At 36.6% G+C, this 22,515-nt stretch overlaps 1 protein-coding gene and 1 long non-coding RNA gene across 6 annotated transcripts in view; one reads left to right on the plus strand and one right to left on the minus strand.

The window, feature by feature from the left end:
- LOC126768063 (zwei Ig domain protein zig-8) overlaps nt 1–22,515 on the minus strand; it is a 202,916-nt gene that overhangs the window by 80,248 nt on the left and 100,153 nt on the right. The gene's annotated exons all lie outside the window — the stretch shown is intronic.
- Nucleotides 3,765–4,757, plus strand: LOC126750758 (uncharacterized). 2 transcript variants are annotated; one of them, XR_007665812.1, is made up of 3 exons: nt 3,765–4,117; nt 4,262–4,446; nt 4,547–4,757. It is a non-coding gene; the product is annotated as an uncharacterized LOC126750758 (long non-coding RNA). The 2 variants fall into 2 exon arrangements; XR_007665811.1 differs by having other exon boundaries at nt 4,262–4,757.

Here is a 22,515-nt window from a genome sequence, read left to right on the forward strand (position 1 = left end):
CATAGTTGCCTTTACTTGTTTGTTATAACTTCTTGAGTTCACTGCATTCTTTTTAACTTCACCAGTTAACAGTAGGCAAGCCTACCGGCAGCAGAAGTTCTCATTCACAAAAAGAAAATGAAAATATTTTGAATAGCATTACTTCTATGATCTGAACTTTTGCCAGCAGTCTCTCAATCTGCCATTGAGCGTGGCTGTTGGTGCCGATGACAGTGTCATAAATAAATTATGTTAAAGAAATTTTTAACTTTTTGCGCTTATTTATAGCAAACTGCAATGGCAAGCTAACCCAACCGTCTACCGTCAGGCAAAAGCACCGCCAAAGAGTGGTTAGAGTTATGGGTTGGAAGCCTCGTTATTTTTTACGTATTATAAAATTCATACTGCCGCTTTGTCATATTTTTCACCAAACTGACAATGTGGCAACGCTCTTTTTCGCTCGCTCTCCTCCTTTCCCTTTCTGTTTATCCTCTTTTGCTTCACTTTACTTAGGTATTGTTTTGTTTTTGTAGCTAACTGCCTGGCGGCGTGCTTTGTTTTGCTTCCGTTGTATTATAATATAAGTGCTGCATGGCTTTTAGAGAATATTTGGTGTATACATATATGGTATAATTAGAGCTGGTCGATTTGCAGGGTGCCAAAAAACGGAAAAATTTCTAATGCGGAAAATATTCTAAGGATCCTTCTGAACAACTTTGCTCAAGTTAATATGCGTCTGAAACCTGTTTCGAGCCACCAATTTTATTACTTTGATTTTCTAATTTTAATTTTTAATTAATTTTTCGTCTTAAAAATCGCTGGCTCGAAAGTTGTTTTAGATCTATAATCTTCTATGCAAAATTGTTCTGATTAATCCGCAGCACATTTCTCGCATACGTGATTTTAAAGGAAAAAGTCGACCCGCTCTAATATATCATACATTGATATCTATATATATTGTACTTTTCGGTTGCCAAAACTGACCTAAATTACAATTTACAACGCTGCTGCGTTTGTTTACATAAAAGTTTGCCGCAACTTTTCTGCACAATTTTGCTTTAGCTTCAGCTTCAGTTGCACCTTCCGCCACTGCCACAATCGCTGCGACTTCTATGTAGCGCTGCCGCTTCTTTTACTACTCTTTTGGTTTAGCTAGTTCTTCGCTGCGTTCCTTATTTGCTTTGTTTTGGTTGTGAAAGTTTCAATTTGTTGCTGCCAAAACTCGGCTCCTGTGTTCTTATAAGTGACCTGCGTGCTGACCTCAACGTTGCGGCTGCGTTGCATTGCAGCGCCGTTGCCTCACGCTGCTCACATAGCGGCATAGTTGGCAAGTTGCGCGCACTCACATTGCTCTAAGCGCTTGCCGTCAAGTCTTTAAGCATTTGCAACGGTAAACAGAACTAATTGAAGCAAAGTGATTTAAATGGAAACGTCATAATCTCTCTTTTCTCTCGCATTTAATTGCAATGGAAAACAACATTTAATTGTGTATGAATGAATGAATTTTTCACATCATCACATTCTTGGTATTGTGTAAGTCAAGTTGTCTGTTTATGGTACAGTGAGTATGCTCGAGTTGCAAGTACCGGCACAGTTTGGTTTTGTGGCTTACCGCAAGCATATTAAAGTGAAAAGAAAGTATATACAAAACGGTAAAATGTTAAGCGGTTTGAGTGAATAATATTGGGTTGCCAAAAAAGTATTTTCGTATTTTGTCCACAACTAATCGATATACGAAGTGTCTTTGAAAAATAAAGGGAAGTTTGGTTTTAAAGAAAAAATTTATTCATTTGTACTCATTAAGTTTTCACCTGGCCTTCAGCACTTTCAGCGATCCGATATTAATGCCATCTATGCTTGTAAACCGACGAATCTTTGCGTTCTCCTTATTTCTTTTTATCGTACTTCAGGGGCAAATGGATCAGAATATCACAATATTAACACTGATTTTAAAGTTTTTTACCTTGCAATGGATAGATGAATATTTCAAAACGAAATTAAAAATAAAATAATCGGATTCAGCGCATACGTTTTCTAACATCATATATTGAATTTAAAGATGGCTTAAACCCTAAATCTCAGTCACTCTGTGAAATTTCTACTCGAAGTTAAGTGTGCATATACATATGTATTTCTGATAATAATTTGGCTTGGTACGAAAAGTCGGTAAAATTATATCCATGATGCTCCTTGTTACAATACATGCTTACCGACATTCGATCTTGTGAATTGACTTCATATCGTGTAGATTGGTCAAAATGTGTTTAATATTAAAGATACATGTTTTCTGGAACGTACTGTGCTATAGCGTCAAAAATTTAAGACATCGTCTCCGACCGTGGTGTAACGTCCATAGACTTAATTTATTATTAACATTATTTTTTCTGTTCTACAGTAACATTAACATTAAGTGAATATGTGGTTTCAATCATCACATAGACAGTTTTTAAAATTTAACAATCAATCCATATGCTCCCTTTACTCCACATAAACAAAATAATGATTAATGAACGTATGGCAGAAAATTTATTTCAGGTTTAGGGCATACCCTAATACATGAATGCCTACATAAAAGCATAAGCTGTTCCACCATTATTCCCGTTAAAGCTTTCAATTCTTTTCACTTCTCATGCAATATGAAACTACGTTGCTTCTTAATGACCATCTGACGCTGCCATTAAGTCATTGTTGGTATACGTAATACATTGTGTATTACGTATTTAAAATCATTGATGGCGCTGATGTCTTCATGACTATTGTTATAGTGCTATTATTATTGTTGTTAAGCGCACGCTGACGCACGTCGTTAGGCACCGGCTTCATTGTGCGCTATTATGTGGAGTCATGAGTCGCTGTGTAAGTGCTGTATATAGTGTGCTAGTACATTTGTATGTGGTAGTGTAAAATGTCACTCAATGAAGCGCTTTAAGGATTTTCTCAATCACCACTTCGCAGACGGATGTGAAGTGGTATTTATTTGCTTGCGTATTTATGGACAGTTGGCGATGTTTTGTGACACATTGTCGATGGTCTTAGTAAAGAAATATATGCTATAAATATTCATACTTTCAATTTGCATAAGATTTTATAAAATGAAGTAAGAGTTGGTAAAATTAAAAAAAAAATCTTTTGTTTGCATAAATGCAGCAATTGTGCTGAAAGTGTGCCTATTTAATTAATGGCGTAACTCAAAAATGTATTTCTTGAAGCTAACAGAAGCAACTCATGTGCGCGCTGGAAAATATCAGAACGGCATCTGGTTGCTCACTGCCGAAATATCAAAAATTATAAAGTAAAAAATTTATGAGAGAAAACTCGTATACCAAAGTTATAGTCCTTTTCATTACCTACAACGTTACCACATAATTTCCTTCTATCGGACTCGTAGTCTTGCCGGAAGTCGAGATAAGCTATCATTAACCCTTAAAACTTCAAATCTTTCCCCGAACTCAGATCGCCGGTAAATTATTTTTCCTCAAGTTTTGTTATTTTATCTTTCATTTTCTATGGCCTTCATCGTACTATGACATTTATGTTTTCAAAAACTATTTCCACTGTTCTATGTAGCAAGCCTCGTTTTCAAAATATGGAATTAAAAACTTTTAAAATTCATTTTATTTCAAATAGTTCTTTATTTATTTGCAGTAATGCAGTACAAAGTGCTTGCATAAGTCCGCATTATATAAAAATCACAATTCATAATATTCGCAAATTGATGACGTCAGCGGCTTCACAGCGCGTTCAGCAGCTCAACCATTGTCAGCTGCTAATTGGATTTGCACCAACAGTCCGTGGATAATCTGCAGTCGAAACCTGGCAACAATGCAACCCTGTCAGCATTCATAATTCTGCCACCGCAGTGTTCGCGAGTGATGTGCCGAATATGCAAAGCAATGAAAACCGACTAAAACCAAGTATTATAGCGACCCTCTCACACGAATTATGTATATGTCTCATACATACAAACATAAGTGGACACTTGTCACATGCGATCATTTGTGGCATTATGTAGTTCGGCGTTTCTCACCATTGGCGCTAACCAGCATGTCAGGGGCTATTACCTAACAAAGCAACACACATGCGGAGTGAGCGTAAGCACTTGCTATACATGCGTTGCCAACTGACCCGGAACTGACAAGTAAGTGAGCGATGATTTCGGACGCAATGGTAAGTCATATAATAGTAAAAGTAATATGCTCTGCGTGGCTTCAAATGTGGCATCAAATTGAAAAGGCTTCTGGTGTTTACAATACTTAAGTTGTGTAACATTTTAATATTGCAGATTAGGCTTTGACCAGGAGAGCAGGAGAGACCAGAAACTATTCTATTAAATTCAAGCAGCTCATGACTTCTGGTCTTAGATCAAGTATCCTCTGGTCAGCCAAAAATCATCCGTTTGAAGGCAAGCTGAAGTGAGAAGGCGAACCATCCCTCCTAAGGGTTGTGCGCTGAGTTTGGGACCGCCAGGTAAAAATCAGCCCCACATAAAATGATACAACAGCCTCTGATGAAATACTCCCCTTATTGAAAAGTATTCTTTCGAAGAACAAAAACCCAATTCTTCAAGTTACTCATCATCGCCGTCCTACTACATGGTGCATAGTCATGAACGTTGAGTCGGGGTTAGTGGTTTTCGTGATAGAAAGTTCTGCGGAAGATTTATGGTCCTTTGCGCATTGGCAACGACGAATACCACAGTCGATGGAACGATGAGATGTACGACACATACGATGATATTGACAGAGTTCAGCGAACGAAGAGACAATGGATACGCTGGCTAGGTCAAGTCGTCCGACCGAACGGATGAAAACGCTCGCAGTACCCGCCGGGGAAGCAGAGGAAGCAGAGGAAGAGAAAGACCTGACTACACTTCGAATCTCGAAGTGGCGCAAAACAGCGAAAAAGAAGAACGACTGACGTGCTTTTGTAAACTCTACTGTAGCCTAGTGTGGTGTTTGTATTATAAAAGAGTTTTCTTTCAAAAGTCACTATATATAATGTATTAATATCTGAAATCTTGAAAAAAATTTTTCGTGCTTTTTTGAATTTTGGGTTTAAATATTTTTTCTACAAAAGTGTCGTTTTATATGCATTGGCTTGAATAGATTACTTACGCTATGGTTTTGAAAGCCAATATATGTACTTAGTCTGCGATATGTTCACGTATTTGATGACTTTTGTATCAAAAATGTTTAATATTCTCTACTTTTATAGCTTTGCACTGAAAATTTCACGCTCTCAAAGTGCCCCACACAATCGTATGCTGGTATAAAAAAAAACAACGAAACCGAAAACTGACAACCAAAAACCAGCAGTCGGCATTAACAAACCGCTGGGAAATGCGGACGATATGTGGATTTGTGATGAACGCGTCGGTCCATTGTTTGACACTCACATTTAGCAGCAACAATAAAAAATAAATCTGTCAACTGTTGGAAGGGATTGTGGCCGCTTTGCTGTGGAAAATAGCGACCAATCGTTGAAGCTGTGGAATTACATTAGCATTTTGTGCAAAAAATATGTGTCAAATTGCTGAAAAAGATGAGAAGTAGAATTTTGTTTAGTGTTGATGGGAGGAGGAAAATACCAGTTTTGAAATTTTGGAAACATTACAAGCTTTACACACACATTAACACGCATACATATGTATGTATGTATGTGCGGTTGCACAGTTGTCAACTTTTTTTTGTTGTTGTCAAATTGGTTGTTTGCATGTGTGTGCCGTTGTTCCAGTTGCCGAAATTTCGTTGAAGAGTTGTAATAATTTGAAATGAAAAATGAATTCTGAATGTGAAATGTGAAATGCTAACGAAGGGCGCAAATGAAATTAACGAAGGGGCGCACGTTTTTCGGAGATAGTCTGCGACAAAATTAAAAAAAAAACTACAAAATAGTTATATTTTCAGGCAAAAATTTCACGTGGGAAACTAAAAGCGGCAGAAAAACAGAAAAATTGGTACTAACTGGAATTATAGAGCGCTAAAATCAGTATTGATTAGTTCTTAAAAATTTAAAATAGGAGAGGGACAAAGGTAAATCACCGTTAAGTTTTCCAACCTTAGCAAATAAAAATGAATAATATTTTATGAAAAAATTTTCAACGTAATGAAATAAAAAATGGGTTGTCGAAAAAGTCTGTTCGTATTTCTAACAAAACAATTTCTTTATATTTATAATAAGCTTTAATGAACCGAGTTTTTTCCCTACAGACATTACTCCATCAGTGTAAAACTTTTCTGATTTCTGAGCGAAAAACTGCAAGAAGTACTTTTCACAGGCTTCTCTTGAAGCCAACTTTACTCTATTAAGAGAGTTCTACATTGACCGAAACAAATGGTAATCCGATGGTACAAGATCAGGGTTATATGGGGGATGTAGCCAAACTTCCCAGCCAAGTTCTCTCAGTTCTTGCTGATTCATCAAAGATATGTGAGGTTGGCGTTGTCCTGATGAGTGATAAGTTCTAGCCGTTTTTTCGATTACTTGCTTTACTCTCATCAGTTGTTGACAGTAAAATGTAGACGATCACGCTGGAGCTACTCATAGTGGATGATTGCTTTCCAATCCCACCAAACACTCAGCATAAGCTTTCGAGGCGTCAATCCTGGCTTCGCGAACATTTTTTGAGTTTCACCACGCTTGAACTATGATCTTTTTCGCACATTATTGTCGTATTTGATCCATTTTTCGTCTCCTGTTACCATTCGCATCCGAAATGGTTCGATTTCACTTCATTCCAGCAAAGAAGCGCAGATGTTAATTCCGTCCATTAAATTTTTCACAGCCAGCCTCTCTTAAATGGTTCAAAATCATCTGATGGTGAATGTTAATTTCCTTAGCCATGTCATGACTGCATATGTAACGATCTGTGTCAATCTTTTCCATAATTTCATCGACTTTTTTAACGATAGGTCGACCAGAGCGAGGTGCATCTTTCACATCGAAATTTCCAGAACGAGCGAGCCATTGTTGTGCTTCACGTACTAATACAGCATCGTCTCCGTAGACGTCATAAATTTCATTAGTGGCTTGCGTGTCATTCTTCCCTTTTTATACAAAAATCTACTGACAAAATACGAAAAGACTTTTTCGACTATATTCCCTAGGTTATAGACTGAAATCATTTTACGACAGATTACTTGATTATACTCTTGAGAACTACCAAACTTAATAGCACCGTTAATTCTGTGGAGCTGTGTTTCACATGCCCCTATTTCATTCCTTAACTATGTGTTCCACATGTTTATATTTGATTCTTTGCCCATATTTGATTTTAACCATAAACTGTGTTCCGATAGAATGCTAATATTTAGGGCACAGTGCATAGTAACACACATAGAATATATTTATACCCTGAACAGGGTATATTAAGTTTGCCACAAAGTTTGTAACACCCAGAAGGAAGCGTCGGAGACACTATAAAGTATATATATAAATGATCATTATGTTGAGCTGAGTCGATTTAGCCATGTCTGTCTGTTTGTCTGTATATATACGAACTAGTCCCTCAGTTTTTAAGATATCGTTTTGAAATTTTGCAAACGCCATTTTCTCTTGAAGAATTTAATTTGTCGGAACTGGCATTGGACCACTATTATAGCGCCATACAAACCGAACGATCGGAATATCTTCATGTAATTTGACATGGATCTTCACTGCTTAAGGTAATAATATAATCTCCGAAAAAATTGTTCAGATCGGATTACTATAGCATATAGCTGCCATACAAACTGAACACATAGTTACTAAAATAAATGCACCTGTGAAGGGTATATTTGCTTCGGTGCAGCCGAAGTTAACGTTTCTTCTTGTTTTACTTAAGTCCATCGTCGATTAGCAGAGATCTTCTAACGTTCAACATACTGTATTAATAAATTTAAGGATACTAAAGTGTAAATTAGAGATGCTATATATTTTTTTGTTTTTTGGGTTGTTATTTCTAATAGTAAATATTAATATATTACTTAGTGCAAGCTCTGTTAATTATTTGATAACATCACAAGTGTCTCTAAAAAATGTTGTGCAATCATCGACTAGTTGAATATCAAGCAAGATATTTTCAGAACTAACTAATAATCGCTCATTTATCATATGAAATATAGTTGTGAATGAGATGGTATATGAAAAGTCACATAGAAATACCATATTCTGAAGCAATAACTCAAAATCATATGCTTATCTGGCATATTTCTTCGACACACCATGAAGTATCGTTATAGATGAACTTGTTTCCAATGCTGTGATGCTGCTCTTGAAAGATACACAAATACACGCAAAACACCTGTCACACCTATCAATGTAATAAATAACTGGCTATATGTATGTATATTGCCTCGCAGATAACGGTTGCCTATGTTGCACGTACACGCAACCACTAAACTGAGTTGTTTTAGTTGAGGGAATCGATTTGAATTGATAGAAAAACGTAGCTATTGACAACAAATACATTGACAAGACAACAAAAAAGCCATACAAAGAACCATTTATCACACTGAGTAGTCTAAGAACGTTTGTTTGGTATTATCACTACTTAATAAATAGAGAATTAGATATAAAAGAGAAATATTAAGCGGTATACAATATACACAGACATATGTATATATGTACGTGTGTATTTGTTATGTAAAATATGACTTAGTGCGGACAGGTGCCATAAAGCTGTGCACCATCATTTAGAGTGCACGCAAAGCTGTATGGCGTGGATATGGCAACGCTCATCTGACGCAAACGCTGGCGAAGATGAAAGGCGGACAGCGTTGAAGCGCTTAAACCATGGCGACCTGTGTGCGGTTCATTCAGTGTAAATGTCAAAAAGTTCTAGTTGTAATAAATGACAGTTTGTGAATGCAGCGTAGACAATCAGCACAACAAAAGCGTTTAACAATAGACGAGTAACTGATAGCCAGCAAGAAAAGAATAATTGTCATATTCAGAAAGAGTTTTAAGATGGATAAACTGCACAAAAACACTTTTCTTTTTATGTAAGTGAATTGATACGGCACGCAAGCGGTGCACTCGAAACGTTCATTAATCCTGTGGAATTACGTCAAAAGCATCTTTGTGGAATAAAGGTCTGTAAGGTGGCATTAAAAGGTTAGGTCAAGATTGGTGCAGTATTTATAGCGTTTTCTAATAAGAGTGGCAAGATTTTATTTTATTTTTTTTTTTTAATAAAAAACGAATAGTTAAGGAAATTCAAATGTTTTTTTGTTTTTTGTAAAATACAATCAATACAATTAAGTTCTGAATACAACATCATAAAAATGGCCTGAACGACTTCTTTTGCATGAACGAATTCTATGGATCAAATTTTCGTGGAAAGGTGGCACAAAAAAGTACTGCGCGCTAATTACCCTGGATGTCAAGAATGCGTTCAACACGGCAAAATGGGCACACATAATCAAAGCCCTGTATGAAATACGCGCCCCTGAATACCTCATAAACATTATATTGAGCTATTTTAAAAACATTAGGCTTTTTTTTGATACAGACGAAGGTACATACCAAGAGTTACTCTATCTCGAGTGCAGTACCCCAAGGGTCAGTGCTTGGCCCACTATTATGGAACCTCATGTATGACGGGGTGCTAAAAGGACAGCAACCAACAGACGTGAAACTAATAGCATATGCGGACGATCTCATGGTAGTAGCAGTGGCCAAACAATTAGCTAAACTAAGAAACAAATGCAATGAGTGCTTAAATGATCTACGCCATTGGTTCTCTTCTGTGAGTCTGGAACTGGCGGAACAAAAAACTGAAGTTTTGCTCATACATAAGCACCAGGAAGGTGTAAGAACAAATAGAGCTCACCATAGGGGAGTGCGAGATTACTTCGCAGCCGCAGCTGAAGTATCTGGGAGTAATATTAGATTCTAAATTAAAATTTAAAGAACACCTGGAGTATTCCTCCAGTAAAGCAAACAAAATTTACAATGCTCTATCGAGAATGATGACCAATACAGGCTGTGTGCTTTCCAGCCGGCGATTCTTAATAGCGAAAGCATTGAGTTCCGTAATACTGTACGCAGCACCAGTATGGATACAGGCAATGAATATAAAAGCGTATGCTAAAGAAATAAGTGCGGTGCATAGGCTTTCTGCAATTCGAGTAATAAGTGCTTTCCGGACTACATCAACCGACGCTGCTGAGGTATTAGCCAGCATGCCGCCCATTGACATCCAGTGAGATGAACTCGAGCGTTGATATCACCTCTCAGCGCCTAAAACAGTATCGGCAAAGACAGAGGAGAGGAACAAGAGCATTAAAATGTGGCAGGAGCGGTGGAATTCCTCATCCAAAGGGCGTTGGACCCACCGACTTATACCGGACATCCACACGTGGATAGACAGACGACATGGGGACCTAGACTTTCATCTGACCCAAATACTTAGAGGACATGGGTGCTTTAGAAGCTACCTTTTCAGATTCCACAATGACATTAGTCCGAACTGTCCGACATGTACAGAGCATATAGAAGACTCTGAACATGTATTATTTTATTGCCCTCGATTTTCTAATACAAGGGAAAAAATAAAACCCACAATCGGTGGTAGTTTTCGGTCGATAATTTAACGACACTCATGTGTCAGTCGACTGATAATTGGAGAGCTGTCAGCGAAGCGTCAGCATCCGTAATGACAAAACTGAGACTTTTTGAACAAATTAACCGTCTGTCACTCCGCAAAATAGAGGAGACTTGTGTAAATGTCCTGTCCCTCCCATGAAGTAATACTTAATCGTTGGTCCCGTGGGAGAGTCTTGAATTGGGAGTGGGCTAGGTTTAGCGGATTAAAGCTCTGCAATCCGGCTTTCGATGCTTCCCCTACTATAAAAAAAAAAATCGTGTACTCTTTCCACTAAATCAAGTCGTTTGTAATGAATTCATGAACAGCATGCGCAATATTGACTTCTAAAGCTTGAAGAGAGTCTGGTTTACTGCTGAAGACCAATGACTTCAAATATCCATATAAGTAGTCTAACAACTTTTTGAATTCCATTCAATGTCACAATTTATTTAAAAAATGGAATATCCGAACTTTTCTCGCAATGATTCGTTTGTTGCACATGCTGTGTGGCACGTAGCCCCGTCTTGTTCGAACCAGATGTTGTCAAGATCAACTTCTTCCAATTGCGACCATAAAAAGCTGGTTAAAATCGATTTACAAAGCTGTCCATTGACAGTAACTGTGTCACCAGTTTCATTTCGAAAGAAGTACCGACCGCTGATTCCACTAAATGCCACGTCAAACTATCAATATAGGTGAATGTTATGGTTGCTCATGAATAATTTTTTGATTTTCTTCCCATCCGAATCGAGAGTTTTATATATAATATTTACCGCGTCACTCAGATAAAAGTGTCTTAAAACAATCAGCAACACTTGCCTAAACGGCAGCAGTATTTCGATTACTACGGTTGTTCACAAATCACAAAATTGTATTATGGTAGCAACTATCTCAGGATACTAACTGCTGAAACCTCACCGACAACGACATAGTAAGGTGAAATCGGCAGAGTGCAGGGTTGTTGAAACATGAAGCGGAGAGTTACAACTACGTATGCTTAGTCTTTAGGCGGTTCAGGAGAAATACCTTCTGCGGCTCTTAATGTTTCCATTTAAACCTAATTGGGTAGTAGGGACAACAATTATTTCAATGTTACTCTAAGTAGTTGAGACTCCTTAAGGAGTTTAATAAGATTGTGGCAACTGAAACTTTCGCTTTCCAGATTAATAATATTTTTTACGGAAAAAAGCATTATTAGTTTCTTTTCTGCAGATAAACCATAAATACCTAAAATGATGAAGTATTAGATTAGTAGACTCTGTTACTTAAGGTGCTGTGATTGTTGTTCTTTTGCGAGACCGGCTACGGATGAATTTTATGCTATGACAAGGCGATATAAGGCTATAGTCATCAAAATTAAAATTCTGAAAAGGAATACAATTCGGAGCCGCTCACTTGACACAACCTCAAGTATAACCACAAGCCCTTCACTGATATTTCGACGCTCATACGGCTTATATGTATGTACCTGTGTATGTGTGTGTTTTTCATAGAAAACACAACTTTGTGCAGGCAAACACCAGCGCCGCTCAAGTACATTGAACAAGTGTTTGGTTAAAAAATATTTGTTTGCTTCAAGTGTTTATTGTGCAATTGTGTGCTTGGCGAGAAAGTGAAAATTGAAATTTCTTTCACAAGCAGTAAATGGCTTTCCAGCCAAGTTGAAGTGCTATGTGCGAAATGGTGAAATGAGAGCAAAAGGGAATTTAAATGGATTTTTCGGACATTTCAATTGCAGCGATTGTGAGTGGGGCATGTATAACGGTGCATTGCTGCAAATGACATTTCAATTCAATAAACGATGTGGCACTCAGCGCGACGTGGCATCAACCAATAGTGCGATAAGTCAAAAGTACAACTATTCAACAAATGATCGATCGCATTGCACAAAGTGGGTAGCGGATGCGAAATCGCTGGAACGCTTGTTTGTAAATATGTACACCTGCACGATGGCGCACTCATACACACAAAGCGATGGATGATGGCGTGGCGGTGCTGTACCCCCGTATAGGATAGGATAAGAGCTGTCAACCTCATATCGTTTGTAAATGCATGCTTATCGCGCTTGTGCGGCTGGGTGGTGGAGAAGCGACAAATATTCACTTTTGTCTTGCCCCGCTGTTGGTTGCACAGTCACAGGCTATATATTATGGCGCTGCAAATGCATTTCTGTGCGAATTTTTATTTTATTCTTCGTCGCTTTTGCGCCACACTATTTTGTTGCATATGCATACAAATCACCGATCTTACTGTTATGGCTGCTTATTTGCCTTGGAAGCGCGCTGAAATACCAAATCCATTGCGCACAACTTCCGCTTGCAAAATTTTACTTTTGCTGCGGTTTATTTCATTTTTTTTTTGTTTCTTTTTTCCTTTTGTTTTTTCTTTTTTTGGTTAGCGCACCGCGTTTGTAATATTTCTTTAGCCAAATTTGCATTATTCGTGTTTTATTATTTCTATGCTGGTTTGCTGCCGCGCATAAAAACTGTCAGACGCTATTATTCACAGCCAGCGCGCGAACTGCGGCTTCTCGTGTGGGGCATTAGCGTGCAAAACGCGCTCTTTGTCACGACGAAATGGCGTACAGTTTTTCATTTTCTGCAATGGGTGAGCAATTTTTTTGCGTCACTTTTGCACTCAATCTGGCGCGCTTACCTGAGCGTACAAATTTTGCCAACTACAAATTTTTCATTATTTTACAAATGTTTAAATGCTCGCTGATACTGAAAATTCATGTTGGGGTCACTTTATAGACTGTATGCTCTAAGTTATTGGAAAATGAAGTAAAATATGTATATTGCCTACATACATATATATACATATGCATATAAATGATCAGAGGAGCTGAATCGATTTAACTATGTGCATTTGTCTGTCCGTATTTCTGTATTTACGTGAGTTAGCCTCTAAGTTTTGAGATATCGAACTGAAATTTTGTATATGTCCTTTTGTTCTCAAGTAGCGGCAAATTTTTCTGGACCAGCAATATTGGATTACTATGGCATACAGCTGCAATACAAATGAACATAATCAAATTCTTGAAAAGAATCTCCAGTTTTTGTGATGTTTATGGCTTCTTTACAACTGAATTTTACTTTTTAGGTTTTTTCCGCTTAGCATTCTCACATATTTGTAGTCTTTTTATATTTTGTCAATTTCATGTCGTTGAATTCGTATATCTCCAGTGCTAGCAACACAACCATATACTGTTGGAATGGTGAGATTTTGAGCTTCATTTAACCCGTTTAATCAAAAATTAAATTCGTGAAAGTTGAAAAAAAGATGCTGTTCAAAAATAAGTGAAAATAATGAAGAAATTTGCTAGAAGAAGTTTACAGAAACGATGCTGTATCAGTTCGTGTAGCGCAATAGTGGTTCGCTCGTTTCCGTTCTGGAAATTTCGTACTAAAATGCATCGCGCTCTGGTCGACCTATCGTTGAAAAAGTCGATGAAATTATGGAAAATATTGATCAGCACCGTCACAGAAGCAGTCATGATATCGCCAAGGAACTTAACATTCATCATCAAATGGTTGTGAACCGTTTAAAAAAGACTGGCTACAAAAGGAAGCTCAATGTTTGGTTACCATATGAATTGTCTGTGAAAAATTTAATGGACCGTATTAACAACTGCGATTCTCTGCTGAAACGAAGTGAAATCGAGCCATTTCTGAAGCGAATGGTAACAGGAGACGAAAAGTGGATCAAATACGACAAGCCAGGATTGACGCCTCGAAAGGTTACGCTGAGTGTTTGGTGGGATTGGAAAGGAATCAGCCACTATGAGCGTTTCCAGCGTGGTCAAACGATTGATTCTACATTTTACTGTCAACAACTGATGAGAGTGAAGCGAGCAATTGAAAACAATGGCCAGAACTGATCAACAGAAAGGACTTCATGTCCTATAAGGTCAACGCCAGGCCACACATATCTTTGATGAATCGGCAAGAACTGAGCGAACTTGGCTGGGAAGTTTTGCTACATCCCCCATATAACCCTGAGCTTGCACCATCGGTCTACCATTTGTTTCGGTCAATGCAGAACTCCCTTAATGGACTAAAGTAGGCTTCAAGATAACCCTGTGAAAATTACTTGTTGCAGTTTTTCGCGGAGAAACCAGAAAAGTTTTATACTCCCAAAAAAATGGTATATATTTGGTTATTATAAATATAAAAACTATATGTTGAAGTGTAATTAGAAATACGAAAAGACTTTTTCGACTACCCTATATATCAAAACTTATTTCTTTCTATTCATTTTATAACTCAATGAAAAAAAAATTTATTTCAATTGTGAAACTCTCTTTTAGTAGGTGTTCTAAAATGTTTCGATTATGTTAATCCGTTTGGGTATATTTATCCTATGCAGACGTGTATAACTGTCGATTTTTCAAAATAGCAAGAAAAAAATATTCGATGTTTATGTTGCATTCACTGATACGTCCCGACACCTACTCACAACAGCATCTCTCTACATCTGTATATACATATATCTTAAAAGCAAATGATGCAGTTATTTTTTGGCAACAAGGCTAAAAAAAATGCATAAAATGTATTTAATACATTTTTAAAAACTAAAGTTTGAATTTGCCATTATCACGCGCACAAAAATCTTTTGAATTTCCAACCAACACAATTATTACCTAATAAAAGTAAATAAAAGATCGACTTTAAATCGCTCAAATAATTTTTCACTCAACAAATTTTAGTGGCATCCTTAGGAACCGCGCGCGCATACACAAGCTGGCCGTAAAAGCGAAATCTCCACAGTTGCTTGCACATAAGTGCTCTTAAAGTGCACATTACGGGTTACGCCGCCCGAGTCGCCCATACCGCGCCTGAAAACCGTAATGTGCGCGCCATTGTGTGCACAGTGATGCCACAATTGCAATGGCAGCAGCTATTTGGTTGCCATACTAGCTGGTTGTTGTTGTTGTTGTTACTGCTTTATATTGTATTTTATTTTTGTGTACATACTACTTTGGCAGCGCGTATAAATTATGGTAATAAAAACAGAATCACCATTTTATACAGACTTTCTCCATTCAATTTTTACAACTCTGTGTATCCTCAAGACTTTACACACATATACATGCGCACACACATGCTGCCTTCGTATCAACAAATTCTCGATATTTTTCGTAGATTTTCAACATTTGTATTGTTTTCCTGCTAGTTAGCTATTGGACATTATGCTTTTTGTGTTATATATCAAATTGTTGTTGTTTGCTTTCCATTGACTGGATAAATATACATTTGCTGTCATTGTTATTTTGCGCTTGTTTGCTTTTTTCCATCGTTTCACGTTTATTCTACACTCTTTTTCCAAAAATACACACAGATAAATAAATATACAATGTACATCCAAAAGTAAGTAGCGCTAACTTGCTCTTGCTGCTGCCCCAACTGCTGCTTGTTTACGTTTTGTGGCACTTTATGAATGCGCATTCATTATGTGTATAAAAATGGTAATATTTTGTATGAAAATAAATTCGCTGATTTTGTCTCCATTTCATCGTTTTTTGTTTTGTTTTGTTTTTCTATCGGCGAGTTCTGCCATATACATTTCTAGGGAGTTTCAGCATCTCCTGCTGGTATTCTGCGTTCATTGTATGTATTCTGTTATAATATATTAACGTAATCACTTAGCAAATAGAAGTGCTTTATGATGCTTCCAAGCATAAACGTGTGATAACATACGAAAGTATCTTAATTCTGTAAAACTTATTTGTGGCATGAGCTCTTGCGCAGATTTTTATGCATTCGATATAGTTTGGTAGGAGTTAGTCGACTAGGGGAGATGAACCTAACAATTTAAAAATTTTTTCGTAAAATGGTTCTAAAAGACTACATGATTCTAAAAGAGTTTTCAAAGGTAATTACTCCCTAGAAGCCATTGGTAGCATAATACATAATTTTTCCAATAAGCTCAAACGAAATATTTTTCAAGCTATTTATACTATATGTGACCTGGTCTACGGAAAGGGGGCTTAGGTGTCAAAAAAAAGGAGAACAATTAATGAGATAACGAGAAACTGACGATTATTTTTAACAGCTTTTCCCAGAAAACTAGTTTTCGCACGTTAGCTCCCTTTTCGTAGACCAGGTCACATAATGGGTTGTCAAAAAAGTCTTGCGGTATTTTTATTGAATTTTTTTTTTTTTATTGAAATTGAAATGAATTTTTGATGACTCATGCCCAGCTCTTGACCGATGCGATTTTATCGCAATTTTCGACGACAGGCCTTCCGGAGCGTGGCGCATCTTCGACCACCTCTACACCAGAACGAAAACGTTGAAACCATCGTTGCGCGGTGGAAATGGAAACTGTATCGGGTCCATAAACTGCCCAAATTTTATTGGGGGCTTGAGATGCATTTTTGCCTTTATCGTAATAGTACTGCAAAATATGCCGTATTTTCTCTTTATTTTGCTCCATGTTTGCGAAGCTATAACTCACGAACGACTTAAAAGAAACGACAATCAATCAAACACGTGTTAGCGCGTGAAATGAGCTTTCCAAAAAGGTATAGCATGACCCGATGCGACGAATAAAACTAGAACTACGCGCTTTCAGCGCCAACTAGTGAAAATACCGCAAGACTTTTTTGACAACCTAATATATGAATTTACTGTATGTATAAAGGACTATTTCTAAATTTTCTATTAAAATCCACTATTAAATTATAAATGCGCTTTACTGCAATGGCATAACTCCCACCGTATTTTTGTTTTCTCAGTTCAGTTGAGTTTTTCTTCAGAAACGATATATGGGTACCGTGCGTATGAGTAACATTTTTCAATATGCATTTTCGCCACCAAATGTATCGATGTTCGCATGCTAGTTCACAAACATATACAAAATCATAAAAACACATGCAATCATTCATACCACTTTAATGTACATATGTTTCTTCTTCTTCTTTACTGGCGCGTTAGTACATATACAAAACCAAATTTAACCTTAAAATGCTTTCAAAAGTGTATAAAATGAAAACTAAATAATTTAATTTTTAATTTATTTCTCATCCCCATTGTCATCAAAATCTGACCTCAAAACATCTAAAACGGAAGTCTTAAATAGGAGAAGAGAAATTATTTTTAAGCAATTCACAATATTGGTCAATATTTATTTAATGCTAGGTAGGCTCTATTCCATTATGCAAAAAAAGTACGCTACTGACATAATATAATTTGAGATGTAAACGTAGAAAAATGTTCAAAAATTCACTTAGAACTTGCCGGTTAAGATATTTAAAAGCATACATGTAAGTCATCGAAATATTTTTTTTTGTACATAAAAAAATAAAAAAATAAATTTATTACAACTTTTGGGCAATATTTGAATAATATATAGTGCGTCTTTTTTCTTTAAATTTTGAAAATTCAGCCACAGGCAGCTGGTTTCCGAAGGCACCACCCAAGATTATCCGCAGTGGCCGACATAACAGCCGATGGATTTATTTAAAATCCAAAAATCTTATTTCATCGGTTAGTAGATGAATATAGGTTGTAACGAATCGAAAGATTTGAAACAAAAAATAAATTTTGACACAATTTTAGTTAAAATTTTTAACGCTAATTGTCTTTAAAAAAGTAATTGTAAGAGAAAATAATATAACTTCATGACTTATAAGGTCATTATACGTAGAATAACTGTAAAAAGAATTCAATGAGATCGCTTCACTAGTTTCTGGAAAATCGTGACCGACGACTTTGAGAACGATGTTTCGAGAAAAACACGATCAAAGATTGAAGACAGGGGCTCTCCCAAAGGTTCCATCGCTTACACTTTCATAGCGATTGCTTTGAAACTTCGTGAAAATATACCAAACATATCATGAATTAAAAAATATATAAAAAAAATTATATTAAATTTCTAATTCCACTTAAGCCCTTAACCTTGAAAATAAAAAGTGATTTGCTAAGCAAAACTTATTACCAATATTGCGAATCTCTTTCTGAAAAAATGTTAAAAGATTGGCAAATATGCAACAATTTTACACTTAGTTTCCTTCAATATAGAAAAGTAATTATATAAAAGTGCAAGAATTCAAAATGATATGAGTTTAAACCACCAAAACACCTCAGCCAACAAATAAAATAACGAAATATTGTAAATTGTTTCACTTCAATCCCAATGTTGACAGCTTTAGCCACATAAATCAGCGATTCAGCTTAAGCTCGTACAATTAGCTGCAATTTATTTCAATTAAGCAAACCGGTGAACTGTATTTGAAGCTGGTACTTCTGCAAGCGCTTACCGTTTAAAATATTACTTGCAGCACATAAAATGGCGCAAAAGCTCGCATATAAACTCGCAAAGCTATTGCAGCTCGGTAAAAATGAGAACGAAAGGAAGTGCGGAAGAAAGCAAGTCGAATATGAAATTGAAGTAGAAAAGCAAACGAGTTTACACAAATAAATCAATTTTGCATGCAATTTCGAAAGCCAGCCCGAAAAGCCAGATAATGGTGAGTCAATACTCAATACAACAGAAAGCACACGCGGAGTAAGGAAATATGTATAAAGCATATTTCAAAAACACAACACAGGCAGCAGGCTGCTGGCGGTACCCAATAAATTGGATACTTGAACATACATGCATGCTTATGTAAAGTTGTATCAATATATATTAAGATAAATAGATGAGGATTGCACAGCGATATAAGGGCTATTGTGCCATCAATATACATATGTTGCTGTCGTTGCGATCAGAAACATTCCGAGGCTACGCCATGGCGTACGATTTTACTTTGAAAATCATGTTTTTGGCAGAGAAACTATGTGTTTTGTACAGGAGGACCTATTATATTTATAAAGGGCCTTTTTAAAAGGAGTTTTTGATATATTTTCGATTAATATATTATAGATTTCATTGTTTTATTAGTATTTCAAGACATAATTTTGCTATGCCATATATTAAAAAAAAAAAAAACAGTTGAAAAGTGGCAGCATTAAACCTGAGCCTGAGCTTACTTGCAATTTTAAGTTTCCAAGCATTCACCCTTTATAAAAAGCTGCTTACATCTTAAAGCTTATTGTGAGTGAAATATATTTCAGTTGAAGGCAAAATTTGGCTGGATTTCTTACTGTATATCCTGAGCATATTTGTGTTTATTTTTAGATGCAGACATATGCTCTGTCTGCTTTAACATTTTTAGTTGTAAGTTCTTTAATGTATTTCCATACCAAATTCGTGTAATTAATTTCAGATATACTAATATAAAGTCGCTTTTGACCTTTATTGTAGTCACCTGCGGTGTGCAGCTGCTATGTCTGGAACTTTAATTAAGCATCTTTGAAGACTTTATTCTTATCTAAGGCTTTTTTCCAGCTGGAAACTTATGCAAAAGCCTTTAGTGCCGGCAATTTTTACTTTGTAATATATAAAATAAATATAAAGTGAAATTATGAAAACCAAAATTTTATCGTCAATTATTTCTACTTGAAAAGTAAACAGTGTTTCGTTTGAAAAACATGCCGAAAATCACATTTCTTCAAATTTAAGCAAATCTTGCTGGTATTATATAAATTTAATTAGCTATAAATATGAATTTTAATAGTATTAATTAAAAGAAATAAAAAACAATCTATGTGCTTTAACTTCTTCAATAAATTTCACCGCTAACTTAGGCCAAACACGCCGCCAAATGCACAGCACTTTAATAAAATGAAATATTGGCCCAACGGGGCGTATGAGTGACTTTTAAATGAATGTGAAAAGTAAAACTGACTTCTAATATACCGTTCACGGCGTCACAACGGTCGGCTTAGCAACAACATTCATAAAAGTTTTATGTCACATTCCGTTTTTCGCCATCCAACCCGCCGCCCCCCCTACCACTGACGCCCCACGCGCCCAACTCACGTTTGCGACACTTCACAGGCCATAAAACAGTTTGAAAAGAAAACGCTATGTATTGTGAAAAACGTTGGCGTGACAAAGGTTATGTGTGCACTGTATTTTCCGATCTTTGTTGTTGACGCTAGCAGCACTTGCATGCACCGCACTCAGCACGCGCCTGCCCTCCGCTTAGCTCAGCTCAGCTTTCGCTTGTCCGGCGCAATAAATCTCGACAATGTGCACAATTTAGCATTTCACAATGCGTCACTTGTTGTAAAACAAGCATTTGGGCATACACTTTCCACTATGCGTTATGTTGCTTGCATGCATTTGTATGTGTGTGTGTGTGTGCAAACGTTTAGGCCATCGAAGCAACGCAATTAGTGCCACACAGTCCATTACCGTGCGCTATTAGGTGTTTTTTGTTCCAGCGCCTAGCGGAGACAGCAATAATTTCTGCATATATGTGCGCATACGTCTATTTGAGTCTACATTCATGGCAAAATGTAACAGTATTGTTGGCAATGTGTACACACATCGGTTCCGGTATGCATAAATTGGAGTCAATTGAAGTGTAGCCATTGTTACCAACACATACCAGCACACACTCACATGCAGATGAAGTGAAGTTCGTAGAGCTGAAAGCGGCGTTCGCTGCTATTTGCGGCAATTATCATAAATAGACATTTGGGTGCACATTTGATATTTGCCCAATTTGTAGCTACAAATGCGCGCCTGGCTTACGCTGCCGTAATTTATGCACTTTAATATGCTTTGTTGCGCTAATAAAACAAATTTTACTTCAGACATCCCTTCATTTTCTTACGCACTAAATCAATATTTATTGCAGTTATAAATAGTCGTTTAAAGTTAATATTAGTCAGCGAAAATTTATTTTATTGCTGCAAGTGGCTTAAATTGCCATAAAGGGCACACAAACTGCACTCATTTTTCTTAACAATGAAATACTTTTGTTTTTCTTTCAAACCGGCAGGCTATAAATGCATAATAAATTCAATAACTAATTCTTCACAGATTTTGAATTCTTTTATTTATTTGTTTTGAGCTCAGGCATTTTAAACTTGACGAAAAATAAAGAAGTTGTCTGATTTAAAATTTGTAAACTTAAATACAAGGAGTTTTCTAAAGTAAACAGGACTTTTTCAATCTATATGTCGACTGATGCGTTAGCATTTGCTATCTTTATCGATTGTTCAGTGAGAATTTCATGACTTTGATTGATTGGAAGTGAAGTCATTGCGTTTTACGTGTCAGTATGTTTGTGTTATCGGTGCGAAAATGAGCTTCGAACAAAGAGCCAACATTAAGTTTTGTTTTAAAATTGGTAAAACTTTTACTGAAACGTTTCACTTGATGAAACAAGCTTATGGCGATGATTGCCTATCCCGTAGCAGAGTGCAGTGGAGATGGTTCAACGTTTTCAAAGTGTTCGTGAGGACATAAATGACGACCAACATGTAGGCTAATCAAAATCCGTGATCACGGGAAATTCCATCGAAACTGTGGTTGAATTCATCAAAAATTAGCCGAAATCATAATTTAAATTCATGGAAATGGAATTGAATATCTCCAAAACATCGATTTATCGCATTTTGACTGAACATTAGGGCTTGCGAAAGGTGTGTGCACGGTTTGTTCCGCACAAATTGACTCTCGACCAAAAATTGCTCAGAATCCAACATTCGAAGGACATCATTAAAGAGGTAAAAAAAAAACAAAAACTTCCTTTACAATATTTTGACTGGTGATGAAACGTGGTGTTTCCAATATGATCCCGAATCGAAACGCCAGAGTGTTGAATGGAATAGGCGGACTAGCCGAAACCCAAAATATCGCGCATGTAGGAGTCAAAAGTGAAGACAATGCTGATTTTTTTTTTATGATTCCAAGGGTTTTGTCCTGGTACCGTGCGACTTCTTCCTTTTCGGAAAAATGCATTTGCCTATGAAAAAAATAAGTTTTGAGATTGAGCTTTCTAAGTGGTACCCACTCAGCTCAATCAGCTATAATAGTTTTCTGGAACATATATATATATATATATATGTCACCTGATCATATATAATATATGTATTCGGATTCGTTCACTATTATTTCTGTATATT

The sequence above is a fragment of the Bactrocera neohumeralis genome, chromosome 2 (assembly GCF_024586455.1).
Source record: "Bactrocera neohumeralis isolate Rockhampton chromosome 2, APGP_CSIRO_Bneo_wtdbg2-racon-allhic-juicebox.fasta_v2, whole genome shotgun sequence".
Classification (NCBI taxonomy): Eukaryota; Metazoa; Arthropoda; class Insecta; order Diptera; family Tephritidae; genus Bactrocera; species Bactrocera neohumeralis.